The sequence below is a fragment of the Erinaceus europaeus genome, chromosome 7, assembly GCF_950295315.1.
Source record: "Erinaceus europaeus chromosome 7, mEriEur2.1, whole genome shotgun sequence".
NCBI classification, from domain to species: Eukaryota; Metazoa; Chordata; class Mammalia; order Eulipotyphla; family Erinaceidae; genus Erinaceus; species Erinaceus europaeus.
Window position 1 is genome coordinate 123,527,567 of NC_080168.1, and position 23,605 is coordinate 123,551,171.

Sequence of the window (23,605 nt, forward strand, 5' to 3'; positions counted from 1 at the left end):
CAGTGTCTAGCAGCTTCTCCGTCCGCCATCTTCTGGGAAACCCCCCCCTCCAGACTTTTTTAAGGACTTCTTGAAAATGAAAACTAGCTCCAAGTCCTTTGATACAATGAGAGCTATACTCAAGAAGTCTTTGGATCCGCCCTCAGGGTCGCGGTGGTCCCTGGAGACTCCCAAGAGAAAGCCCCGGAGCTACAGTGCTCTCTCCGGGTCCTCTGCCCGCCGCTCAGCAGCGCTCTGCAACCAGCGGAGGAGCCACCTTCTGGGCGGAGGACAATGCCCGGCGCACTCGCCTTGCCCAGCGCCGCCTGGGAAGTCTGGAGCAGCCCGTCCGCTAGTCCGTGCCACCTTTACTCTAATTCTTAACCCAAATTAAATTATAGTCACCTCTTTGGTGTCACCCCTTATTGACAGGCCTGCTAAAGGCAGAAAATCCTACCGTTGCCAGAAGAAGTGATCAGAGAACACGCTGTTAGCAGCTTCTCAGTCCGCCATCTTCCCCTCCCTCCCGACATAGTACTATTAATTGGTGTGTCGGAGACTCTAACCTGGTTACAGGCAAAGCAGACACCTCTCCAGATGAACTATTTCCTTTATTTTTTTTGTCTCCAGGGTTATTGCTGGGGCTCAGTGTCTGCATCATGAATTCACTGCTCCTGGAAGCCATTTTTCCCCCTTTTGTTGTCCTTGTTGCCATAGCCTTGCTGTGGTTATTACTATTGTTGTTGATGTCCTTAGTAGTTGGCTAGGACAGAGAAAAATGGAGAGGAGGAGAAGACAGAGGGGAAGAGAAAGACACCTGAAGACCTGCTTTCTTTCATTCTTTCTTCTTCCTTTTTTAAAAAAATATGTTTTGTTTATTTTTTAATAAAGACAAAAATTGAGAAGGGTGGGGGAAAACTGAGTGAGAGAGAGAGATACCAACGTCAATACTTCACCGTGTGTGAAGTGTTGCCTCTGGAGGGAGGGCCTAAAGCCTTGAACCCAGGTCCTTTCACATTATAACATATGAGCTTGACCTGATACACTACCCCCGGCCCTACTTTCTTATTTTAAAGCTAAAGCCCTGCTCTTCTGTCTGCCTCAGAGTCCACAGGCAAAGCCACTATACCCTGCTCTTCTCTGGCTTGTGGTGGCACCTGGAATTGAACCTGGGGCCTCTAGAGCCTTAGGCACAAAAGTCTTTTTGCATAACCATTATGTTATCTCCCTGTACCTTAATTTCTACCCCCCAACATAACTTCATTGAGCAAGAAGTGGATGAGTCCTCAAGGCATCTTAATGCTCAAAGGTGATGTTAGAAGTTTGGGATGGTTTAACAACACAATATTTTCAAGACATCATGGTTTTTATGCAGGACTGTGCTTTTTGTGTCTGACATCAGGCATTGGTCAGACAACCAGGCATTTGACCATTATCTGTTTTGTTTTTATAATGTGGTTCTGTTATCTGTTTGAAAGAACGCTGTCTTCCTTGGTCAACTAGCGGATAAACCCTAGGAATCAGAAGGAAAGTACTGAAAACAGTGGGGTTTTTAAGAAGTGTGTCAGACATATTATATAACTTCTACTGCACGAAACTGTTTTGAAGTGGCAGAGACTAATATAAGTCTCCATTATCTTTGGATGGGAGAAAAACACAAGGGAAGTTGTTTTTTGGTTTCATCTTCTGAGAAAGGACATTCCTCACATTTCATTAGTTCTCAGTGTACTTTAACTTGTAAACCACTCAGGCTAATTCTTCTTTCACTTGAGGGACTCAATTATAAAACATTGCCTCAAGTGAGAAAAGTAATTTGGAAGGTGTGTTTGCATAGGAACTGTGCTGTGTTTGTGTTGACCTTTATTTGAATATTTGCTGCGTTCAGTTGGGCTCTCTGACTCTCTGAGGTATTAGAATAACAACAACCTTGTCATTAATCAGTCATTGTTCTGCTAGGTGTAGGGGCCTGTGAGTTATGAGAAATACAGGAAGGTTGGGAGAAGGTACTTAATGAGGAATCACACTGGGTGTTGTTACTGCTGATGATGCTTCACCTTCTTCTCCTTCTCTTTATCCTTCTTCTTTCTTCTCTTCTTTCTTCTTTCTTCTACTTTCTTCTTCTTCTTCTTCTTCTTCTTCTTCTTCTTCTTCTTCTTCTTCTTCTTCTTCTTCTTCTTCTTCTTCTACTTCTTCTCCTTCTCCTCCTCCTCCTCCTGCTCCTCCTCCTCCTGCTCCTCCTCCTCCTCCTTTTTGTTCTTCTTCTTATCATTATTATTATTATTAGTCTACAAGGACTCCAAAAAGCACAAATCCTCCTCTCGATATGTATTTATTTAGGAATATTGATTCAGTGACCATGCAGGGGGACTTTTAATATGTGACTGCTAAGGATGGGTGCTTTGTGACTAGGATTAACTAAGTATAATGGAAGAATTGCTTCAGGTCCTAAGAGATCTACTCATCTTCACAAGCAAGGCCAGTGAGTGGTCACCAGAAGAGAAGAGGAACATATAAAGATATCTGGAGAGAACCAGGCAGGACAAAGGGGACATGCATGCTGAGTTTCCAAAACACACAGCTGAGTCTTGTATGATTCTATGACCTTCCATTTGGGGTCCTGGTCTATGGTGATGGAAAGGGGCTTCAATTGGGGATGAGAGTGTTTGGCAGACACCTTCCATGTGAAGATGAGTTAATTGTACCCATATGTCAATAACTAAAATGGCATTCCTTAACACTTAAATGAAAGTGAAAATGAAGTCACTTATTCATTTTGACCTAGATACCAACAGTATTTTTGAATTTTTTTTCTTTCTATTTTTCTTGTGAACAGGGTTATTGATGGGGCTTGATCCATATGCAAGAATATCCCACTGTTACCACTAACTTTTGCCTTTTATTTCTATATTTTTACTGATACAGAGATAGATAGATGGATAGATAAATGGATGGATGGATAGATAGATAGATAGATAGATAGATAGATAGATAGATAGATAGACAGGCAGACAGACAGACAGATAGAGCTACCTGCAGTCCTGCTCCCCTGCTCATGAACCCCCCCACCCCACCCACACAGGTGGCCTCTGGGGTCTTGCATCCTAAAACTGCTTCATTAATGACAAGAAATCCATGGTTATGGTCAGTGTCTTATGATGTGTAGCAGACACTTAAGAAATAATGCCCATGGGGTGGGCGGTAGCGCAGCGGGTTAAGCACACAAGGTGTGGAGTGAAGTGCAAGGACCAGAGTAAGGATCCCAATTCAAGCCCCCAGCTCCCCACCTACAGGGGGTCACTTCACAAGCAGTGAAGCAAGTCTGCAGGTGTCTATATTTCTCTCCCCCTCTGTCTTCTCCTCCTCTCTCCATCTCTCTGTCCTACCCAACAATGAAGACATCAATAACAACAACAATAATAACTACAACAACAATAAAAGAAGGGCAACAAAAGGGAAAATAAATAAATATAAAAAATCTTTAAAAAAGAATGCACAGTTGCCAGGAGACAGTTCCTGACGTAAATCACCTCTACCTTTTCCCCTCTCGCTAGTTTATGTAGGTCACTTACTACTAGCTAAACCCTATAGCTTCACTTAAATATCTTCTGTCAGAAATAAGCTGCTTCCATCTTTACATTTTCTTAATGAATTACAGTTCTTACTAGTATGTGGTGTCTGCAGAGGTGGACTATATGCATATAACCTACTTATACTCAAAGTGAGAAGTCTAAGTTGGTGGTGTGTTGTGGTCATGCTATTTACTTCCCTCTTGATACTGATTCATTTTAAAATTAGAGTTCATATAAACCTCACTGAATTTTAACACTGGGTATTAAATATTTAAAATACCAAAATGCAAACTTATGACTCTTTGAAGAAAACAGATAATTCAAATCTTGTCAGGGAAGGAAACAGTGACTATAATGAGATTTGTAAATTATTTTTAAAATGTGGTTAACCTAAGGAGATAGCCTCATGGTTCTGAAAAAAATAATTTGAGACCTGAGATTCTGAGGTCCCAGGTTCAATCCCTAGCCCACCAGAAACTAGAGCTGAGCATATTTGCTCTAGAAAAATACAGCTGAGGGGAGTTGGACAGTAGCGCAGCGGGTTAAGCGCAGGTGGCACAAAGCACAAGGATCAGTGTAAGGATTCCAGTTCATGCCCTTGGCTCCCCACCTGCAGGGGGGTAGCTTCACAAGTGGTGAAGCAGGTCTGCAGGTGTCTATCTTTCTCTCTCCCTCTCTGTCTTCCCCTCCTCTCTCCATTTCTCTCTGTCCTATTCAACACCACCACCACCAATAATAACTACAACAATAGGACAAGGACAACAAAAGAGAGTAAATACATAAGTAAATAAATATTTAAAAAATACAACTGAGGTGTGTGTGTGTGTGTGTGTGTGTGTGTGTGTGTGTGTGTGTGTGTGTGTGTGAGTGACTGGTGGTATACCTAGTTAAGTGTACACAGTTGCAAGGACCCTGGATCAAATCCCCCTGGCTCTCCACCTTCAGGGAAAGCGTATTAAGAGCTGTGAAGAAGTGCTACAGGCTTCTCTCTCTTTTTTTTTCTACTTCTCTATCTCCCCACCCTCAATTTCTTTTTTTGTTAATTTTTTAGTATTTATTTATTTATTTGTCTTCCCTTTTATTGACCTTGTTTTTTTATTTTTGTTGTAGTTATTGTTGTAGTTGTTATTGATGTCTTCATTGTTAGACAGGACAGAAAGAAATGGAGAGAGGAGGGGAAGACAGGGGAGAGAAATGTAGACACATGGAGACCTGCTTCACCGCCTATGAAGCAACATCCCTACAGGTGGGGAGCCGGGAACTCTAACCGGAATCCTTATGCTGGTCCTTGCACTTGGTGCCACATGCACTTAGCTCACTGCACTACCACTCAACTCCCCAATTTCTTTTTCTATCAAAATCAGGAAACATGTTAGGGAAATGTGTGAAAGGGGCGAGTATTAGTTAATAATTCCACACTTCACTTCTGAACATGTAGATTATCATGGAACAATTAAGTAAAAGGAGAGTGGGAGGTAGGATACAGGTTTCTTGATGTTGACGTGAGAACTTAGAGACAAAGTGGAGAAAAAGTGAATGAGTTGTGATGGAGGCATGTTGAATGCATCAGTAAGATTTCTTGTCTAGATGAATGGTTCATATTTAATGTAACTTAAATGCAAATGCTTATAGATGAGCATATATGGGCATACATGTTGATACTACACAGAAAGAGAGTGCATATATAGAAATATATATATCATAAAAATACACATACACATATATTATTTTTGGCCTGTCAGCTGAAAAATCCTGAACAAAATGGCACCCCAAAAGAAACAACTTTTCACAGAAACTCTAGCGTCCCAAACTATTCTTTAAAAAAAGTATATATTATCTTTATTTCTTGGATAGAGACAGAAATTGGGAGGAATGGGGATATAGAGAGGGACAGACAGAGAGAGACAACTGCAGCCCTGCTTCACCACTTACAAAGCTTTCCCCCTGCAGGTGGGGACCAGGGGCTTGAACCTGGGTCCTTGCACACTGTAACATTTGCGCTCAACCATGTGCTCCACCACCTGGCTCCACCATTCTTTTTAAAAAAAAATATTTGTATTACTATTTTTATTTATTGGATAGAGAGAGTCAGAAATGGAAAGGGGAGGGGAGATAGAGAGGGAGAGAGAAGGAGAGACCTGCAGCCCTGCTTCACCACTTGCAAAGCTTTCCTCCTGCAGGTGGGGACCAAGGAGTCAAACCCTGGGTCCTTGCACTTGGTAACGTGCTCTCAACCAGGTGCATTACTGTCTGTCCTTCCCCCTCAACCATTCTTCACTAAGAAGAAATATTATTCCTCAGAGAAATGGTTGACAATGCCCTTGAGGCTCTGAAAGTGAGACAGGGCATCTCAGATTAATTGAGAGTAAGGGAGGGTCTGGAGGTAGTGCAGCAGGTTAAGCACACATGGCACAAAGTGCAAGGATCAGCTCAAGGATCCTGGTTCGAGCCCCCGGCTCCCCACCTGCAATGGGGGGGGGGGTCACTTCAGAGGCGGTGAAGCAGGTCTGCAGGTGTCTCTTTCTCTCCCTCCTCTCTCGATTTCTCTCTGACCTATCCAACAACAATAAAAATAACCACAACAATGATAAAAAAAAAGGGCAATAAAAGGGGAAAAATGGTGACCTGAGTTATATCGGCAGACTGATTTCTGTTATATAAAGCAGCTTTAGAGACTGCAGACATTTGGATGTTCATCTGTTTTGGAGTGCTGTAATTCAGCCACAATGGTTCATGAAGATGGACTTCATACTATAATCTTCACACTGATAGCATGTGAGCATATGCTGTATCTTAACTGCAGATATCTTCTATTGGTTGAGAGAACACACACAGACACACACCTTTTACGTTTTCTCCTTGCCTTGCTTCCAAATTCTACACTCTCTATCTGTACACTGCACATTACTACAAGATATTTTTTCTTTTTTTTTTATTTAAGAAAGGAGACATTAACAAAATCATAGGATGGGGGAGTACAACTCCACACAATTCCCACCACCCAATCTCTATATCCCGTCCCCTCCCCACTAGCTTTCCCATTCTCTATTCCTCTGGGAGCATGGACCCAGGGTCATTGAGGGTTGCAGAAGGTGGAAGGTCTGGCTTCTGTAATTGCTTCCCCACTGAACATGGGCGTTGACTGGTCGATCCATACTCCCAGTCTGCCTCTCTCTTTCCCTAGTAGGGTGTGTCTCTGGGGAAGCGGAGCTCTAGTACTCATTGGTGGGGTCTTCAGTCCAGGGAAGCCTGGCCAGCATCCTGATGGCATCTGGAACCTGGAGGCTGAAAAGAGAGTTAACATACAAAGCCAAACAAATTGTTGAAGAATCATGGACCCAAAGGATGGAATAGTGGAGATGAAGTGTTGGGGGGTACTCACTGCAGACTATTGTGTACTTCTGCTTTCAGGTATATATTTTGCACTAGTTTATGGATACATGTGGACATATGCTCTATCTCCTGGAACCTGGTCTATATCTAGGTTTTGGGACTTTGTTAAGAAGTGAACCACCTGGGATGGAATTAGGGAATACTATGAAAGGAAAGGTCTCACCCAAGTGATGAAGCTGAAGGTTTGACATTCCACACCTGAAGTCTCTAGACACAGTCTGAAGTGATTTTACATCTTGAAAATTTGACCACAGTGGAAATCAGTCAGTTATTCATGGAGTTCACATGATTCAATTTTTTCTCTTAGGTTCATTGTAATCACAGTCTCTGCACTCCAGACAGCATCTGTTTTTGAAACACCAATATTTTCAAGGCATCTACCAAGCATATTCATTTCACGGATTCTGTAATGTCTGATTTATATTATATCCAGTCCCTTAGTTCGAAATAGAATGAATATGCCGATGACTACAGAATGTACGTATGCATTCCTCATGTTGTCTCAGAACTACAAAGTCAGTCATCTTGCTTCACTATCTATGCAGTCTCTATTTTGGTTTATATTTCAAAGTCGAAAGTACAAAGAAATAAAGATCTTAATCCACTCTTATAAATATCCTTCATTAAGACCATAGAATTTCTTTTCTATTCCTGATTTGTTGGGTGTGTGTGTGTGTGTGTGTGTGTGTGTGTGTGTAAGTTTACCATGTATCTTATCAAAAGCTTCCTCTGGATCTATGATAAAACCATGAAGGTTCAGTACTATATATAATTATTGTGTGTCATATTGATTCTAGGGTATTAAACCAGCCACATATTTCTGAGAGTATCTCAACTTGATCTAAGTATATAAATACTGTTAGACATCACCGACATTTGATTTACTAGTGCTTTGTTGAGTATATGTGTGTCTATATTGACAAAGACTCTCTAGTTCTGTAATTTTATTGTGACGGGTTTTTGTTTTACTATCAGATTAATCGTTGGCCTCAGGGATCAAGCTGGGATGTGTTCACTGCTCTTTCATATTAAAATAAAGTTTGGTAAAAACTAGAAATTAATTCCTCTTCAATTTTTTAGTAGAATTAACTATTAAAACCACCAAGACCTGGGCTTTTCTTTGTGTGGCTATTTGTTCATTGTTAATTATTTTGTTTTAATCTAGTATTGGTTCATTCAGAATACAGTTACATGTGTGTGTGTTTGTGTGTGTGTGTGTGTGTGTGTTTGCATCATTTATAGTTATTTTCTCCTCTTAAAACTGTGTTAGATATTCATTGTCTAATTCCTCAGTTTTTCTCAGCATTCCCTCTTAGGATATTTTTTATGTCTTAAAATCAGCCACCATGTCCCTTCTCCCCTTGAGTCTTTTATTTATTTTGTATTGCTTTTTAGTTCATTGATTTTTTTTATTATTTTCTATTTCATTGGATTAAATAAATATATTTGTTTTTATTGACTTTTCTTTTTTCTATGTATTTTTATTTATGTTATTGTAGTGCAAAATAAAAAGAGATACAGAGAGAAAGACACAGAAAGACCAGAATACAGCTCAGCTCTGGTTTATGGTGCTGTGGGGGACTGAACCTGGGTCTCAGAGTCCCAGGCAAGACATTCCTTTGCATAACTATTATGCTATCTCCCCAGACCTTGATTGGCTTTTCCATTCTGCCTTTTCATTAAGTATAATCTTTACTTCTCCCTCCTAGCTTCTTCCTTGTAGGATTAGCTTGCTCAGTAAGTGAATTTTCAAATTAAAATTCATGTAACATTTTATCCCTAATAATCTCTTAACATCTACTAGCCAACATAGCATGTTATCTATCTTGACTTTCCTCCCCTTCTAAGTCTAGATTTGTGACTTATCTTTGCCTCCCAAAACTTTAAGGGCTGTATATTCTCAAGACCTTAGTTATCTTTCACTCAGTATAGATCCTGCCATTTGCTTCTCAGACCCAGCATGGCAGAATCTGTCGTCCCAGCCATGAGAACACTGTCAGAGAGCCAGTATCTGTTGAAGTCTCTATTTGGCCTAAAACCTTATCTTAACTTTACATCGTTATTTCAGTTTCCCTGTGGTGTTACCTATGGCCTTGGGGTTTACATTTAGTCAAAGATTCACTTCTCCAGTGATAGTTCAGTGGTTGATGCAGTGGAATTCCATGGCTGAGCTTCTGAGGTCCCAGGTTCCATCTCTGGTGTCACCATAAACCAGTTCTGGCTTATCCTCTCTCAAATATATTATTATTTTTTCCCTTTTGTTACCCTTGTTATTTTATTGTTGTTGTTATTGATGTCATCATTGTTAGATAGGACAGAAAGAAATGGAGATAGGAGGGGAAGACAGGGGGGGAGAGAAAGACAGACACCTGCAGACCTGCTTCACTGCCTGTGAAGTGACCACCCCCTGCAGGTGGGGAGCTGGGGGCTTGAACCGGGATCCTTATGCCGGTCCTTGCGTTTGGCACCATGTGTGCTTCACACACTGTGCTACCGCCCAACCCCTCCTTCTATATTTTATCTGAACATCATTCTCTAATAAATCAGATGTCTGCAAATTCCCATTGTTATTTTCCTGGAAAATTCAAAATGCAATGTCATTGTATACTCTGTCCCTGGGTGATGTCCTCTATCTCTCTGGCCTCCTTTTTCCTCTCTATGCAGACAGGCATCGATTCCTAGCTGTATCACTGACCTCCATGCAAATAGCAAACAGCGTATCTTCACAGATGTCCCAAAATATTCACTTGGCTACCTCACAGTTGGTTAAAAATAAACATGTCAGAAGTGAAAATCATGATTTTTCTCTAGAAACTCTGTCCTCTTCCTGGGATATAACTTCAGAAAATACCACTGGTTCAGTCTACTCCGAGATCATAGTGCCATGTAAGCATCAGACTGATACTAGTCTATGATACTATTATGCTAACTGTAGTTTTTTTTTTGTACTTTATTTTTTAAATTAACTTAATTATTTTTATTAGATAGATACAGAGACTGAGAAGGGAGGGGGACATAGAGAGGGAGAGAAGCAGAGACACCCACAGTTGTACTTTACCACTCGCAAAGTGTTCCCCCTGCAGGTGGGGAGCAAGGCCTTAAACCCAGGTCCTTGGGCACTGTACCTTGTGCTCTTAACCATCTGGCTCCCTGCCTGTGGTCTCTCATATTGCACTTACATGACTTGGCCTTAAACAAACGTGAAGATTTGATGGGATTGCACATCATTTTCTTCTCTATTTTGGGCTCACTTGTTTCAGGGCCAAGGTGATAGTTCAGTGGTTGATGCTATGGAATTCCATGGCTGAGCTTCTGAGGCCCCAGGTGCCATCCCCAGTGTCGTCATTAGCCAGAATTGAACTGTGCTGTGTTTTGTTTGCTTGTCTGGGTTTATTTGATTGTTTGTAAATCACTTGTCTTCACTTTTTTAAATTTTTTTAATTTAGGTTATTTTTGAATTTTTTTTTAAATATTTTATTTAGTATTGAATAGAGACAGAGGGAAATTGAGAGGGGAGGTAGAGAAAGAGAGAGACAGAGACACCTGCAGTTCTACTTCACCATTCATGAAGCTTTCCCCCTGAAGGTAGGAACCAGGGGCTTGAACCCAGGTCCTTGTGCCTTGTAGTGTGTGCACTTAACTAGGTGTACCACCACCTGGCCCCCTCTTATCCCTCCTTAAGCTTAACACAGTCATAAAAACCAGGAAAAATACAAGAATAGTTTTTTTTTCACTGAATACCTCAAGTGTTTCAGAAAAAGACATTGCCACAGTTAATTACAGTAGTGTTAATAGTGGTTTTGGATGACTCCCACTTCACAGACTGCGACTGAGGACTCAAAAAGATCAACATATTTTCCACAGTATAAAAATTCCCATGTCTCTTTGTACACTGTATGCCTTTGTGTTGCCTATTGTCTTCCTATCTCTTGGCTGGTCCCTTTCTATCAAATTGCAATTACATTTATTTTGTTTGTTTTTCCTCTTTCACACAAATGAATTCATACCTTGTGCTCACAGGTGCTTCACCACTCTGGAATACGTTTTTCAGGAGGAAAGAGACAGACAGAGTCAGAAAAAGAAAAGAAATGACATCAGAGCACCCAGGCTTCCCCCAGTATGATAGTGGATGAGGCCCCAACATGGGTTGCATGCACATCAACAAAGCAGGCATCCTCTCAGATACAGTACTTCACTGGTCTAACCCATATATCATTCATATATATATATATATATATATATATATATATATATATATATATATGTATGTCAATATGTTTATTTAGAATAGATACAGAGAAAAATTAAAAGGAAGACATAAAGAGAGAGACATCTGCACCATGACTTCTCCGCTTATGAAGCTTTTCCTCCCCTTGCAGGTGGGGACTGAGGGTTTGAACCCAGGTCCTTGTCCATTATAACACCCACACCTTACTTTTTCTTTATTAAAAAAAAATCAGCAAGACTGTAAAAAGACAGTTCCACACAATTCCCACCAGCAGAATTCCCTATACCATCCAATCTCTCGAAAGCTTTCCTATTCTTTTTTTAAATTTTTTATTTATAAAAAAGAAACACTGACAAAACCATAGGATAAGAGGGGTACAACTCCTCACAATTCCCACCAGCAGAATTCTGTATCCCATTCCCTCCCCTGATAGCTTTCTTATTCTTTAACCCTCTGGGAGTATGGACCTAAGATCATTGTGGGATGCAGAAGGTGGAAGGTCTGGCTGTTGAAATTGCTTCCCCTCTGAACATGGGTGTTGACAGGCCGATCCATACTCCTAGCCTGCCTCTCTCTTTCCCTAGTGGGGCAGGATTCTGGGGAAGCGGAGCTCCAGGACACATTGGTGGGGTTGTCTGTCCAGGGAAGTCTGGTTGGCATCATGCTAGCATCTGGAACCTAGTGGCTGAAAAGAGAGTTAACATATAAAGCCAAACAAGTTGTTGACTAATCATGAACCTAAAGGCTGGAGTAGTGCAGATGAAGAGTTGGGGGCGGGTCTCTGTTCTGTAGAATGCTAGTAGGCATATTTTAGTTATAGTCCAAAGGGCCTGTGGTTGTGGATCCCCATAGGACCTTGCCCTCAACTTGGATCTACAATGGTAGAGAATGTTCCATCCTCTGAAGGGAGGCTGGACAACATACTCTATGCTACTTCTGAGGAAGATGGGTCCTGATATTGGGGCAGCTTGGAATGTTCCAACTCATGACCACAGAAAGTGAGGTTGGATCTGCAGGGATGCAGAAATCACATAGACTCCTAAGCTGAATATGGACCCCAGATCAGATCAAATTGATGGGGTTTGCAGTCAACACTATGTATACCCCTTTCCCATATTAGGGAGCTACTCTCTTCCCTGACCCAGATTTCTGGTACTTTTTCCATCTATGACATCATCTCCCCAGACAATAACTAGGATCCACCTGCAAATCAGATTTCAGGGTCAGGGGGGAAAGAAAGCTTTCCTATTCTTTATCCTTCTAGGAACACGGCCCGAGGCTCATTATGGGATGCAGAAGCTGGGAGTTTTGGGTTCTGTAAATGCTTCCTCACTAAACATGAGTGTTGGCAGTTCGAGTCGTACCCCCAGATTGTTTCTGTCTTTCCCTAGTGATAGAGGTCTGGAAAGGTGGGGTTCCAGGACACATTGGTGAGGTCATTTACCCAGGGAAGGCAGATTGGCATCGTGATAGCATCTGGAATTTGGTGGCTAAGAAAGCATTAAGATATAAAGCAGAACAGATTGTTTAATAATCAGGAACCTAAAGACAAGACTATAGCAGATGATGAGATTTGGGAGTCTCCATTTTGGAAAAAAAAAAAAAAAAGAAGCTAGTAGGTCTATTTTAGGTCTATTCCAAGTGGTCCATAACGTCACTAATTTTTACCTGAGCCTGACAGCTCATATGTAGGTGGGCCAAAGGTATTGTCTGGGGAGATGGTGTCCGAGTTGCAAATAGGACCAGAAAGCTGGATCAGGGAAGAGAGCAGCTCCCAAATATGGGAAAAGTATATAAATATTGTCAAATGTAAACCCCATAGCTTTGACCTGGGGCCCATATTCAGCACAGGAGCCTGTGTAACCTGTGCATCCCTGTCGGTCTGAGCCCGCATTCTGTGGTCATAGCTAGGAACATTCTAGGCTGCACTGACTGGCAGGACCCATCTTCCTCCAGTGGCAGAGTAAGTTGACCCAAGCTCCCTTCCCTAACTCCCCCTTTCCTTTCAATTTTCTGTCTCTGTCTAATAAGTAAATCTACTGGATACTCAAAAAAGGAATCAGTATTTGCATGTCCTTTGGGTAAATGTCAAAGAGTGGCATTGCTGGGTCATAAGGTATTTCCTCTTCTGTTTGTTGCAGGGCTCTCCACACCAGACTGTGTCCCAGTCGACAAGTGTCTTTTGTGTTCATCTCCCTTGGCTTTCACATGTTTTGAATCTGCTCCCCCTCCCACCAACTTGGCTTCATCCTATCATTCTTAGCCATGTACTGTTTGTTATCCTCCCTCCGTTTATAGTCCTGAATACTTTTTTTTTAGTTTTTTTATTTTTAATTTATTTATTTAAAAATGGAAACACTGACAAGACCATAGGATAAGAGGAATACAATTTCCACCACCAGAACTCAGTATCCCATCCCCTCCCCTGATAGGTTTCCTATTCTTTATCCCTCTGGGAGTATGGACCCAAGGTCATTATGGAATGCAGAAGGTGGAAGGTCTGGCTTCTGTAATTGCTTCCCCGCTGAACATGGGCGTTGACAGGTGGATCTATACTCCCAGCCTGCCTCTCTCTTTCCCTAGTGGGGCGGGCCTCTGGGGAAGTGGAGCTCCAGGACACATTGGTGGGGTTGTCTGACCAGGGAAGTCTGGTTGGTATCATGGTAGCATCTGGAACCTCTAGCTCCATCCATTTTGCCCCAAAGGACACAGAAGATAATACCCATTCTTCATAAGGGGCCATCCTGAGCACTGGGTTGCTACCTTACTTGCTTTCCAATGTAGATCTAAAGCTATTACAATTCTGGTGATTTGATGGGTTCCTAAAGTCATTCTAGTCCTGTTTTGTTGCGGTCCCAGGTGATCTCCTTTGATATTCCTAGTTGATCCCTAATGTTTTTTTAGCATGTCTGTAACAATGCAGTTCTTGACAACAAGGTAGTGTATGGGAGAGTCAATTGTCTTTTTTCAAAGAAAAATTATTCTATTAGCAAATCCTATCCCCAAGTTATTTAGACCCAGAAAGGTTCTAAAGTTGCTATGCTTTGTCCTATTAGTATGGCAAATCAATATTTTTTCTTTCATCTGCAAGAAATAGAGAACAACTATGTTGGCATAGAGAACAGAAAAACATTTTTTTTTCCTGGTCAGGCTTGACCTTTATCAAGATGATGGATTGAAATGACCTGAAATGTTGACAGAATCGTTTGCTGAGATGAGTAGGTGCCACAGTCACTGAAGTAATTAGAGCCCATTGAAGCTAAGCCATTTGCCTCATCAAGATAGAAAAGGGGGCAGGTTGCTATATTTCTATTTATTTATTTTAATCTCATATGGATGGGTTTTGAAAGAATGGTTGAAGGCACTAAATCACTGTTTCCCTCTTGTGTTTTCCCCCAAAAGAACATCACCATATATGGCTCTTGAAGGTCTAACTTGGAACAGAGTCTCTTCAGGCCTCTAACAATAAACTCTCTTGGAAAACTTACCTCATCTGACTGCTTCATGAGATTAAAAATTGACTCTCAAGTCCATATTTTTATTTCTTTATTTATTTTGTCACTAGGATCATTGTTGGGATTCAAGCGCTTGTATGGTAACTCCACAGAGGCCTTTCTTTCTTATCTTGTTTTTGCTGATATATTCAAAGAGAAATCTAGAAGGAGAGAGAGCAAGAGGAAGAGTAAGAGAGACTTGCAGCACCATTGTACTGCTCCTCTGCTCCTAAAGCTTCTGCTACCCCTGTAGGTGGGGATCCCGGTCCTTGTGCATGATAGTAGCATGTGTGTTCTATGAGGTGTGCCTCTGCGGGGCTGTGGAGATCCTCACTGTCTTCTAGAATATGGTCCTGAATCCCTCACAGTCTACCACCACCACCCCCCATAAATTAGCTTCTTTTTTTAAAAATTTTTTATTTAAGAAAGGATTAGTGAACAAAAGCATAAGGTAGGAGGGGTAAAACTGCACACAATTCCCACCACCCAATCCCCATAACCCACCCCCTCCCATGGTAGCTTTCCCATTCTCTATCCCTCTGGGAGCATGGACCCAGGGTCATTGAGGGTTGCATAAGGTAGAAGGTCTGGCTTCTGTAATTGCTTCCCCGCTGAACATGGGCGTTGACTGGTCGGTCCATACTCCCAGTCAGCCTCTCTCTTTCCCTAGTAGGGTGTGTCTCTGGGGAAGCTGAGCTCCAGGACACATTGGTGGGGTCTTCAATCCAGGGAAGCCTAGCCAGCATCCTGGTGGCATCTGGAACCTGGTGACTGAAAAGAGAGTTAACATATGAAGCCAAACAATTTGTTGAGCAATCATGGATCCCAAGTTTGGAATAGTGGAGAGGAAGTGTTAGGGGGGGTACTCACTGCAAACTCTAGTGTAATCCTGCTTTCAGGTATATATTTTGCAGTAGTTTATGGATACGTGTGCACATAAGCTCTCTCTCACAGAAACTGGTGTATATCTAGGTTATGGGACTTTGTTAGAAAGTGAACTACCTGAGATGAAATTAGAGTGTACTATAAAAGGAAAGGTCTCACCCGAGTAATGAAGCTGAAGGGTTGTCATTCCACACATGAAGTCTCTGGATACAGTCTGAGGTGAAGCATGTTGAGATGGCAATCGTTGCTTTGGTTAGGTTGTGATCGGCAGATGCAATATTATTTGGTTTGGATTGGGAGATGCATACGGGAAAGTGGGCCCTATCCAAGGGTTCCAGGACTGGGGGAAGTAGGGGCTCTATAGTGAAGATGTGAGGTTCCTGCTGTCTTAGGGTTCAAAAAAGACAATCAATAGTTAATATTATCATCACATTATTTGTTAATTGGGTTAACTTTGAAAAGTCCCTTTGTTATGGTTTGCTGTACAGTACCCAGTATCTTGTATATAGCTGTGCTATTGGAAGCTTCTAATCTACTTGGTCTAGGCTTTTGAGAGAGTCCGCATATCAAATACATAGCCTATATATTAAAAAGATTCAGTTTGTCTTTTGAAAAACTTTGAGACATACAATTGATTTCCCCCTCTCATATTAATTAACTACTGATTTATATGTCTACATTTTGCTAGGAGTGTACATAAACACCATTCCCACCACCAAAGGACTGTGACCCATCCCTCCCGCCCACTCCCACCCCCCACTGGCCCAGGAAGCTACATGTCTACTCCTCACCACTGGGTTTTTACTTTGGTGCCCTACTTACAATTTGATCAGGTCCTGCTTTTAGTTTCCCTTTCAGATCTTCTAAGTCAGCTTCTGTTGATGAGTGGGATCATCCCATACTCATCTTTATCTTTCTGACTTAGTTCACTTAACATAATTCCTTCTAGCTCTGTCCAAGATGGGTCAGAGAAGGTGGGTTCATTGTTCTTGATAGCTGCATAGTATTCCATTGTGTATATATACCACAGCTTTCTCAGCCACTCATCTGGTGTTGGGCACCTGGGTTGCTTCCAGGTTTTAGCTATTATGAATTGTGCTGCTATGAACGTAGGAGTACACACCTCTTTTTGGTTGGGTGTTATGGAGTCCTTGGGGTATAACCCCAGGAGAGGAATTATTGGGTCATATGGAAGGTCCATGTCTAGCCTTCTGAGAGTTTTCCAGACTGCTCTCCACAGAGGCTGTACCAATTTACATTCCCACCAGCAATGTAAAAGGGTTCCTCTGTCCCCACATCCTCTCCAGCATTTGTTGCTGCTGTCCTTTTTGATGTATGCCATTCTTACAGGAGTGAGGTGGTATCTTAGTGTTGTCTTAATTTGCATTTCTCTGACAATCAGTGACCTAGAACAGTTTTTCATATGTTTGTTAGCCTTTTGGATCTCCTCTGTGGTGAATGTTTTGTTCATTTCCTCTGCCCATTTTTGGATGGGGTCACTTGCTTTTTTGTGGCTAAGTTTGCTGAGCTCTTTATATATTTTGGTGATTAGTTTCTTGTCTGATGTCTGGCATGTGAAGATCTTCTCCCATTCTGTGAGGGGTCTCTCTGTTTGTTTAATAGTTTCTTTGGATGTGCAGAAGCTTTTCAATTTGATGTAGTCCCATTGGTTTGTTTCTGCTTTGGTCTTCCTTGCAATTGGGTTTGATTCATCAAAGATGTCCTTGAGGTGTATGTGGGAAAGTGTTTTACCAATGTTTTCCTCTAAGTATTTGATTGTTTCTGGTCTGACATCTAGGTCTTTGATCCATTTGGAGTTGATTTTTGTTTCAGGTGAGATAAAGTGGTTCAATTTCATTCTTCTGCATGTTTCAACCCAGTTTTCCCAGCACCATTTATTGAAGAGAGCCTCCTTTTTCCATTTAATCCTTTGGGCCCCCTTATCAAAGATTAGATGCCCATAGGTGTTGGGATTTATTTCTGGGCTTTCAATTCTGTTCCACTGGTCTGTGTGCCTATTTTTGTTCCAGTACCATGCTGTTTTGATGATGATGCTTTATAATATAGTTTAAGGTCTGGGAGTGTGATGCTTCCATTTCTGTTTCTTTTCCTTAAGATGGTTTTGGCAATGAATTAGCTTCTTCTGACAGTGGTCTCATCTCTGCACATAATTCTGTTTTATTTTTTTCTTCAGTCGTTTCTGCTCTCTGAGTAACTGACATTTAATGCCTCAGCCTGTGAACGTAATCCCAGTGTGAGGACACAGATTTCCTATGCCAAGGTCTCAAAGGCCACAGGTTCAGTCCCTGGCACATGGCTGTCCCAGAGTTACCAATGCTCTGGAGTCTCTCTCTCTCTCTCTCTCTCTTTCTCTCCCTCTCTCTCCCCCTTTCTCCCTTTCTCTCTCTCCCTCTCTCTCTCTCTCTTTCTCTCTCTCTCTTTCTCTTTCTCTCTCCCTCCCTCTCCCTCCCTCCCTCCCTCCCTCCCTCTCCCTCTCCCTCTTTCCCTCTCTCAAATGGAAATTTCAAAATATATAAAGCTAAGACTTAATTCAGCCCATATTCATAAGCCTTCACATCCAGTTTCTCACTGGGCTATTTAAGTCTTCATCTTAAAATATTTTTCTGATTTCCTGACCTCCAGCCAAGTCTGAATGTCATCGTGTCAGATATCTGGCTCACCACTTGGTCCTTTGATTCATTTAGAAGATAAATAAGCTTAGAATGTCTTCGTTTAGTACCATTCATCAGCGACCATCTCCATAGGAGATGAATATAAAATACTTAAGTAAAATAAAACTGGGAAGATTTTCAAGTCCTTTAAAATGATATAGCAAGTAAAGTGACATGTTCGCTGATCTAATTGACTATTCAGTTCTCTTTCCAAATGTACATAATAATAATAATAATAATAATAATAATAATAATAATAATAATACTTAGGAAAGTAAAGAATTTGGGAAAACCAAATCAAGATGCTGTATTCATATGCTAAGACTTATTTATTCTGTGAAGCAATGGAAAGAATGACTCATCCCCTTTCCTTGCTAGACTCAGTCTTCTTAAGCCACAATTTGTGTGAAAGCAAAATTGTCTCCAGCAAGAGGAGAACTTTAAACTACAGTAGTTCAGAGAAAGGTTCAATCTAGTTGCCATCTCATCATCTTCCAAACTTTGAAAGATTTAGTTAGACTTGCCTGTCTCAAGTCTAAGCATCTAATCAGTGTGTGTGTGTGTGTGTGTGTGTGTGTGTGTGTATGTGTGTGATATCAGGGAAGAATATCTGAAATAATTTTGATTTTTTTTTTTTTTAGCAAATAGCATTTTAAAATCATTCACTGAAAGAGTACTAATGGACACATCAAGTAGGTATGAAAGGAGACATTGTTTTATTATCACATGTAAAATGAGATTTAGTTCACAGCCACTGAAGAAAGAATTGTTTGAAAGAAGTGAAGAAGTAGGGGGACCAGGCAGTAGCGCAGCAGGTTAAGTGCACATGGCGCAAAGCATAAGGATCCCGGTTCGAGCCCCCGGATCCCCACCTGCAGGGTGGTCACTTCACAAGCAGTGAAATAGGTCTGCAGGTGTCTATCTTTCTCTCACCCTCTCTGTCTTCCCCTCCTCTCTCTCAATTTCTCTCTGTCCTATCCAACTATGACAGCAATAAAAACAATAACATCAACCACAAGGACATCAAAATGGGGAGAATGGCCTCCAGGAGCACTAGATTCCTAGTGCAGGCACTGAGCTCCAGCGATAATCCTGGCAGCAAATAAATAAATGAAATAAAAAAGAAGCAGGTGGTCGGGAGGTGGTGCAGTGGGTTAAGTGTATGTGGCACAAAGCTTAGGGACCGGCATAAGGATCCCGGTTCGAGCCCCCGGCTCCCCACCTGCAGGGGAGTCACTTTACAGGCGGTGAAGCAGGTCTGCAGGTGTCTATCTTTCTCTGCCCCTCTCTGTCTTCCCCTCCTCTCTCCATTTCTCTCTGTCCTATCCTACAATGAACAACATCAACAGTGGCAATAATAATAACCACAACGAGGCTACAACAACAAGGGCAACAAAAGGGGAAAAAAAAATGGCCTCCAGGAGCAGTGGATTCATGGTGCAGGCACCGAGCCCAGCAATAACCCTGGAGGAAAAAAAAAAAAGGAAGGCATAAACAAGGCATGTGTAGAACTCACAAGAAAGGGACCCAGTTCAGAGCACGGCACCAGCTGTGCACTGAGAATGCTTCTGCTGCAAGAAACAGAAGACACCAGTAATAACTCATTAAATCACAGCTTACTTTGTTTACATACAATATGAAACCTGATGGTTAGCAATTACTCACAGTGGTTCCTCTTTTTAGCAATGAGCAGAATCTACACAATTTATTCGAGACCTTCTTCATCCTCCTCATCTGAATGAACTTGAAACTCAGTTATTTATCTAAGAGTCCCAAGGGGGGAAAAAAGCAAAAACCAGGAAGGCCTGTTCAGTTCACTTCCTTAGACAGTTTATTGACTGGACTCCATCTGCCACATCCAAACACCCACAACGGTGCCTGCTACAGAAGCAGTGGGAAAAGACAGTGAGTGGTCTTACTGAGACTTCTAGACGTATCACCGGAGAAAAGGGTTTGCTTTTGTCTCATTTCGTTTTTAGAAAGGTAGTAATGTTAAGTTTGACTCGCTTATATCTTCTATTTATTTTAAAATTGCAAAGCCTCTTGACAGTTGTCCTTCTTCAATCCGACAGCGTCTAACTGCATCCAGCGTGGTGTACTCGCTCCTTTTTTGGTCATATCTGCCACTCAACCAGGTGAGCCAGTGCTCCCTACTTTCTCCTTTTCTTTTTTAAATTTTTTTTATATTTATTTATTTCCCCTTTTGTTGCCCTTGTTTGTTATTGTTGTGGTTATTGTTGTTATTATAGATGTCGTCGTTATTGGGTAGGACAGAGAGAAATGGAGAGAGTAGGGGAAAACGGGGAGAGAAAAAGAGACACCTGCAGACCTGCTTCACCATCTGTGAAGCGACTCCCCTCCAGGTGAGGAGCTGGGGGCTCGAACCAGAATCCCTAAGCCTGTCCTTGTGCTTGGCGCCACTTTCTCCTTTTCTGAAGTGACTCCTCTTGGAATCATCCATGTGACTGAATTAAATGCAGCACTTGGGCCTGGATTCAAATACTACCTCCCTGCTGTGCTTTTAGGATCCACATGAGTAAAATAATACACTTCCCAATATGCCATCTTCTTAGCACCACTTGATTTTTTTTCTCAGTTATTTTTTATTAGTGATTTAATAGCGATTTACAAGATCATAAGATAATAGAAGCTTAGCTGCACACCACTCCCACAACCAAATTCCTGCCCTTCCTCATCACCCCCCCCCCATGATAATAACCACACTAGTTCTCCTAAGGCCTTAGAGATGGGTTCACTTTTCTCTTTATTATTTATTTATGATTAACTAATTAGTCAATTTATCATAATGGCTGCACAAGTTTGCATTCCCACCAGCAGTGGAACAGACTTCCTCTTCCTCCACATCCTTGCCACCACTTAACCTTATTTCCTGTTTTGTTGATGTGTCCCATTCTCACTGGTTTGAGTGGGCATCTCGGTGTGTGGTTTTTAAATTGCATTTCTGTAATGATGAGTGAACTGGAGCATTTCCTCATATGTCGGTGGGAGCCCCGTGTGCCTCTTCCTACAGCACTTATTTTCCTCTGGGTGAGAAAATAAAACCCCTTGCTAGTCCTCTATCTGGTCCTCCCCTGGGGCCTGTTCACTTTGCTGGAAGCTCTCTATCCTCATTTGCATCCCCTGCTCATTCAAGTCTTTGCCTCCCCTTTATCAACTACAGCCTTCCCTCACAGGCCAACCTTCCCTCTTGCCATCTCTCTCTGCTTGCCTTTTCTGCTTACCACTTACCTCACTGATGGATTGATTTGAGGCTCTTCCTTAGGCCAACAAAGACTCTCTGTAGACTCTATGCTCTATGTAGGCGTATCTTATGTAATTACACCCATGCAGACCCTGCCCATCAAGACTCAACCAGTGTCAGTAAATGACAGATGAAGGGAGTGAGTGGAGATGATGGTGACGAGGTGGGGAAAGGAGAGAGAGCAACAGTGTCACTTGGCTCCTGCTTTAATAGAAGCTGTGAGCTACCTCACTCAGTGTGGTTGGGATACAGCGGCAGAGAAGTGGCAGGGAACATTCCAGACCTGAGCCACAGAAAAAAAGACATCAGGGCTGAGTAGAAGAAATGTGACTTATGAAGGATGGACAGTGGCACAACCAGCTAAGTGCACATAGTACAAAGCTCAAGGATCCAGGTTCAAACCCTCGCTCCCCAACCTGCAGGGCATCTGCTTCATACGTGAAGCTGATTGTTGTTGTTGTTGTTGTTCCTTCCAGAGTTATCTCGCGGGGGCTCTGTGCCTGAACTACAGATCCACTGTTCCTGGAGGCCTTTTTTTTTTCCATTTTGTTGCCCTTGTTGTTGTTGATGATGTTGTTATTGTTGCCATTGCTATTGTTGCATAGGACAGAGAGGAATTGAGAGAAGAGGGGAAGACAGAGGGGGAGAGAAAGATAGATACCTGTAGATCTGCTCCACCACCTGTGAAGTGACCCCCTTGCAGGTGGGGAGCCAGGGGCTCAAAGTGGGATCCTTACGCCGGTCCTTGCACTTTGCGCCACCTGTGCTTTGCGCCACCTGCGCTTAACCCTCTGCGCTACTGCCCCCCTCTAATCTGAATATGTAAAATCAAACTTTCATATCTGTGCATATGCAGTAAACGGGAGGCCAGAAAGAGTTGAATGTGGAAATCACCTGCTGTTCTTCCTTTCTCTGGTTGTATCTGAGCATTCTCATAATCTTGTGTTCCCTCCTTGACATTTATATATTTATTATTGGATAGAGACAGAAATTGAGAGGTAAAATTGGAGATAGGGAAGGAAAGAGGCAGATAACCACCTGCAGCACTGTCTCACTACTCATGAAGCTTTCCCCCTGCAGGCGGAGACCAGGGGCTTGAACCTGGGACTTAGTGAGCTGTAATGTGCACGCTTATCCAAGTGAGCCACCACACACTGGCCCCTTGACTTGATCTCTTTAGACTTTTTCTTCATGTTAGAGAACTGCACACCTAACCTCCCTCTGCTGACTGGAAACATTTTTCCCCCAGATATTTCTTATTCCAAATTTAAGTTTAGAGAAGCAAGAAGTGGACAGGCCTGATTCACCTTCTCAAGTCGGTTTTTGTTTACATGCCAGCCTACAACCAAGGGACCGCTTGTTATTTCCAAGACAGCTCAGGCAGCCAGTGCTATCACAGAGGTGGTTTCTTCTGTGAGTGCGCCTGCTTAGGGAAGCTGTTTCTTTCTCTGTGTGGCATCGGGATTAAAGTTCTCACTCACAGCCCTCTGGTAAAGTGTCCAGAGCATCCCGCCTTTCCTGTGTCCACATACTAGGCACTCACTACAAGTAGCAAAATCCATTGCTCATGTCTGAGAGACTTTACTTCTCCAAAATAGAATGAGTAGTTTTCTGCTCCCCAAAGCCCTCCTGACTTTTTCTGGGAAATCTTTTTCTTGGGTTGTTGGTAAATTCATGATGCACTTTTGCATAAAAAAAAAAGGCTGTTGGGAGATTTCTGCACCAGACTGAGCACACACATTATCATGAACAAGAATGTGGGTTTCAGCCCCTGCCCCCCGGATCTGAAGTGGGGAAACAGGTCTGTAGGTGTCTTCCTGTGTCTCTCCCTGTTTATCTCCCTCTCCCCAATTTCTAGTGCTTTGTTTTTTTTGTTTTTTCCCTCTGCCTCCACAGTTATCACTAGGGTTCGGTGCCAGCAGTGTGAATCCACTGCTCCTGGTAGCCATTTATATATATTTCCATTTTATTGGCTAGGACAGAGAGGAATTGAGAGGGGAGGGCAAGGTAGCAAGAGAGACTGAGACACCTGCAGACCTGCTTCACTGCTTGTGAAGCGTCCCTCCTGCAGGTGGGGAGTGGGACCTCAAACTGGGATGCTTGTGGGGGTTTGTGCCCTTGCA